This window comes from Rhinopithecus roxellana, chromosome 1, assembly GCF_007565055.1.
Source record: "Rhinopithecus roxellana isolate Shanxi Qingling chromosome 1, ASM756505v1, whole genome shotgun sequence".
Taxonomy (NCBI): Eukaryota; Metazoa; Chordata; class Mammalia; order Primates; family Cercopithecidae; genus Rhinopithecus; species Rhinopithecus roxellana.
In genome coordinates this window covers 164,196,228-164,201,763 of record NC_044549.1, presented here as the reverse complement: position 1 = coordinate 164,201,763, position 5,536 = coordinate 164,196,228, and the positions used below count along the sequence as shown (strand labels likewise).

Below are 5,536 nucleotides of genomic sequence, written 5' to 3'. Positions count from 1 at the left end.
GCAGGACAAATGTTCACCATGTGCTGCATGAAGCTTAAGGCGTTTAATATAACTGGGCCTCTGTAGCACACTGATTTTCTTTCTTAAACAACACAAATTTGCTGAGCTAGACCTTAGAGAACTATGATTTGTTGACATGAATTCAACATGATTCCAACCTGCATAGTAAGAATGTTTTGATTTATTTGCCAACTTTGATTCCTTGGCCAAGTTTCGTGGAACATGTTTTTGGTCTTGGCAATCTCCTGCATGTTACCTATCCCATTCCTTCTGATTTCCAGAGAGAGACGTTAATTATTTTCCTTTGCACTCCTGGAAGTTAAACATATGAAATTACTAGACAATGCTGGTAAATTATTTTCCCTGAGAAATATTAAGTTGGGATGGTATTGAGAATTTCTGAAAGTTGGAAACTTGGTCTCTGTGGTTCACTCTCAGCTGGTGTTTGTCTGTTTATTATTTCACTCAATCACAATAAACATAAGTAAGTTGAACTGTTAAAGTTGTCCATAAAGACATAAAATATGTTTTTCCATTTTTATTCACAAGAAGTACCTTCTTGGTGAAAACTCTAGGTGAATGTGGAAATCTGCATTGTTGGATTTAAGGAGAAAAAAATGGAAACATTGAGAACATGAACTAGAGAAAATATTAAGATAAAAACAAAGGGTACTGATGCCATAGAGGCTAGCTGTTCATCTGGGAAATGGAGAAATGATGTGAGTTGTGTAAATAAGGAGCTCTCAATTTTGCAACAAAACTGTGTTGCAAAATTTGACCTGTTTGTTGATTTTTGAAAAAGTGTATTCATTTATGTATTCAGTGAGTTTTTAAAATAATTCAGTATATAGAAATGTTATTTTACTTATTTCTTTTAACTTTTGAATTTGGAGGTAAATGTGAAGATTTGTTAAATAGGTAAACACATGTCACAGGGGTTTGCTGTACATATTATTTCATCACCTAAGTATTAAGCTTAGTAACCAATAGTTATCTTTTTTCTGTTCTTCTCCCTCTTTTCACTCTCCCTCCTCAAGCAGACCCTTGTGTCTGTTGTTTTGTGCTTTGTGTTCATAAGTTCTTACCATTTATCTCCCACTTGTAAGTGAGAACATGTGGTATTTGGTTTTCTGTTCATGTGTTACTTTGCTAAGGATAACAGCCGCCAGCACTATCCTTGTTACCACAAAAGGCATTATCTCATTCTTATTTATGGCTGCATAGTATTCCATCGTGTATATGTACCACATTTTCTTTAGTGGATCTGTCATTGGTTGCATTTAAGTTGATTCCATGTTTTTGCTATTGTGAATAGTTCTGTAATGAACATTCCTGGGAATGTGTCTTTATTGTAGAATGATTTATATTCCTCTGGGTATATACCCAGTAATGGAATTGCTGGTTGAATGCTAGTTCTGCTTTTAGCCCTTTGAGGAATCACTATACTGCTTTCCACAATGATTGAACTAATTTACACTCCAACCAACAGTGTTTAACTGTTCCCCTTTCTCCACAATTTCACCAGCATCTGTTATTTTCTTGACTTTTTAATAGTATCCATTCTAACTGGTGAGAGATGGTATCACATTGTGGCTTTAATTTCATTTCTCTAATGATCAGTCATATTGAGCTTTATTTCATATGTTTGTTGGCTACATGTATGTCTTATTTTGAGAAGTGTCTGTTCACGTCCTTTGCCTACTTTTCAATGGAGTTGTTTGTTTTTCTCTTGTAAATTTATTTTTTATAGATGCTAGATATTAGACCTTTGTCAGATGCATAGATTAGAAATATTTTCTCCCATTCTGTGTGTTGTCTCTTTACTCTATTGATAGTTCCTTTTGCAGTATAGAAGCTCTTAAGTTTAATCCGATCCTACTTGCCAATTTTTGCTGTTGTTGCAATTGCTTTTGGTATATTTGAAATGAAATCTTTGTTTGTTCTATGTCCAGGATAGCATTGCCTAGGTTGTCTTCCAGGGTTTTTATAATTTGGAGTTTTACATTTAAATATTTAATCCATCTTTTATTTTATTTTATTTTTTGAGATAGAGTCTCACTCTGCCACCCAGGCTGGAGTGTAGTGGCACTATCTCAGCTCACTATACCTTCCACCTCCTAGGCTAAAACAATTCTCATACCTCAGCCTCCTGAGTAACTGGGATTACAGGCACCTGCTATCATGCCCACCTATTTTTTGTATTTTTCTTGGAGCCAGAGTTTCACCATGTTGGCCAGACTGGTCTTGAACTCCTGACCACAAGTGATCTGCCCTCCTTGGCCTCCCAAAGTGCTGGGATTACAGACATGAGCCAACACAACCTTTAATCTATCTTGAGTTGCTTTTTGTGCATGGTTTAAGGAATGGCTCCAGCTTCAATCTTCTGCATATGGCTAGCCAGTTATCTCAGCACCATTTATTGAATTGGGAGTCTTTTTCCCATTGCTTGTTTTTGTCAGCTTTGTTGAAGACAGGATGATCCTACATGTGCAGCCTTATTTCTGGGCTCTCTATTCTGTTCCATTGGTCTATGTGCCTGTTTCTGTACCAGTTCCATGCTCTTTGGGTTACTGTAACCTTGTAATATAGTTTGACAGTAGATAGCTTGATGCCTCTGGCTTTGTTCCTTTTGATTAGGATTGTCTTGGCTATTCAGACTTTTTTTGGTTTTGTATGAATTCTAAAATAATTTTTTATAGTTCTGTGAAGAATATCACTGGTAGTTTGATAGGAATAGCATTGAATCTGTAAATTGCTTTGGGCAGTATATCTATTTTAATGATACTGATTCTTATTATCCATGAGCATGGGATGTTTTTCCATTTGTTTGTGACTTCTCTGATTTCTTTGAGAAATCTTTTGTAATTCTCATGGTAGAGATTTTTTTACCTCCTTGGTTAGCTGTATTCCTAGGAGGGTGTGTGTGTGTGTGTGTGTGTGCGCGTGTGTGTGTAGCAATTGTGAATGAGATTGCCTTTCTGATTTGCCTCTCAGTTTGGCTGTTGTTGGTGTATAGGAGTGTTAGTGATTTTTGTGCATTAATTTTGTATCCTGTAACTTTGCTGAAGTTGTTTTTCAGCTGGAGGAGCTTTTGGGCTGATACTATGGGGTTTTCTAGCGAGAAAATCATGTCATTTGCAAACAGATAGTTTGACTTCCTCTCTTTCTATTTGGATGCCCTTTATTTATTTCTCTTACCTGATTGCTATGGCTAGGACTTTCAATACTATGTTGAATAAAAGTGATGAAAGAGGGCATCCGTGTCTTGTGCTGGTTTTCAAGGAGAATGATGCTAGTTTTTGCCTAATCAGTGTACCGTTGGCTGTAACCTTTATTGAACTCGTCACCCAAAAACAACACAGTATACATTCTCCTCATCACCACATGGCATGTACTCTAAAATCAACCACATAATTGGACATAAAGCAATCCTCAACAAATGAAAAAGAACCAGAATCTTATCAAACACACTCTAGGACCACAGTACAATAAAAATAGAAGTCGACTATAAAAATTGCTCAAAACCAAACAATTAGATGGAAATTAGACAATATGCTCCTGAGTGACTTTTGGGTAAATAATGAAATTAAGGCAGAAATCAAGAAGTTCTTTGAAAATAATGAGAACAAAAATACAATATAAAATATAAAATACAATATACTAGCATGCACAACTGATTCTCCCAAACATGGAGTCCTATAGTCCAGGTCTTACCTGAATCAGGATGAGGGTGTGGTGCGTCCGAGTGGCGCTGTTGGCCGTATGCCTATTGTAGCATACCTGCAGATCCCACCCCCTCAGGTCTCCCCAGCCCTTCACTGTTGGAAGTCTTCAGGCAAATTTTTCACTTATGAGGGACTGCATATCTTCTCCCAAGACTCTGTGGGTGTGGTTGGAAGTCTGGAGATAGTTGTGATTTTATACAGCTTTCCAACATCCAGCTATGATTGGAACAAGATTTAGGAAGGTCTGACATTGAGGTTTCATCAGTGCTTGATTTCATAGACTTTGATTTCACTTGATTTCATAGACTTTGGCTTCAGTGACAAACCACAACCATATCACTATTCCGTATTTGAGCGGGTTAGCATTATAGAAGCACTTTTATGTCATCTGGGGCTCCAGAACCACAGGACCAACCTTTTGTCTCATGACTATGGAGATACTGTTACTCAAGAGCTCCCCTAAAAGTACAAGCCGAATCAATCTGGTAGGCTTACCATAGAGTATCCATCTCCATAGAGTATCCATCTGTGAAATGGAGTTACCTTTCCTGATACTCACTATCCCCTCCTTCTCCAAAAGCTACTTAAAGCTGGAGGTGTGCTCTCACCTATCCTCACGTGGCTGACAAACTTCTTTGTATTCTCTGGATGTCTCACCCCAGTCTTTGGGCCATGTACTCGGCCCTCTGAGAGTGAGCTGTGGGATGGGGTATGTGGGCAGTCCCATCCCATAGCTGCAATAATGACGGGAACTTAGTCATTGACAGTCTCTTACGGTACTTCATCAATCAGAGAAATAATTTAGAAGGTGCTGAGTGGGAGCTCTTGCCTCTGAAACTACCCCCATTGATTTTTTTTATCTATGAGCCATTGGATCCTGTAAATCCCATCCAGAGTTTTTGGAGCTGGACAGGAAAAAGCTGTCATGGTCCATGATGTGGATTCTGGATGACCACATTAGCCATGATCCTTTGCTAGAAGATCCCATGGGCTTCCTGAATGCATACATGAGCTTCATCAATTCCTTTTGAGCTGGAAAGAGTAGCTTCCCTGTATTATCTCCCCTACTCCCTTATCTGTGGTTTATTCCATTTAAGAAGAAATGCCCGAAAGAGGCCCTGGCTATCAAACACTATTCTCTCACAAAGTCCACTTTACTCAAGTTGGTTGACAGTATATAGGAAGAAGCCAGGAGGAGCTCTGGCTAAGGTTCACATAATAGTCTACCTCCCATTACTTTGACATCTGATCAAATGTACAGACTTGCCTTTGTTTTTGTGCTATTAGGAAATTCTGATGAGCACTACTATTCACTGAAAGACGTTCTTTTGCATGAAAGACTTTTTAACACTTTGGACGTTTCTGAAGTATTTAGTAGTGCTAATTTCTGGCCCAGCCCCAATAGGAACTCTACAGTAGGAATGACGAGAAGGGGGACTCCTTCCCTCTCCTTGAATGGCTTTATGGGCACATGCTTTTTAAAAGTTCTTTAAGCAACACAGAGCTTATCCATGATCAAGCCCACCATGATCAAGTGGGCTTCATCCCTGGGATGCAAGGCTGGTTCAACATACACAAATCAATAAACGTAATCCAGCATATAAACAGAACGAAAGACAAAAACCACATGATTATCTCAATAGATGCAGAAAAGGCCTTTGACAAAATTCAACAGCACTTCATGCTAAAAACTCTCAATAAACTAGGTATTGATGGGACATATCTCAAAATATTAAGAGCTATTTGTGACAAACCCACAGCTAATATCATACTGAATGGACAAAAACTAGAAGCATTCCCTTTGAAACCTG

The 5,536-nt window shown here is 38.3% G+C and overlaps 1 pseudogene; it reads left to right on the top strand.

The window, feature by feature from the left end:
* The first annotated feature begins 3,724 nt into the window (after window positions 1-3,724).
* On the top strand, window positions 3,725-4,756 carry LOC104656893 (annotated as a pseudogene).
* The last annotated feature ends 780 nt before the right edge of the window (window positions 4,757-5,536 follow it).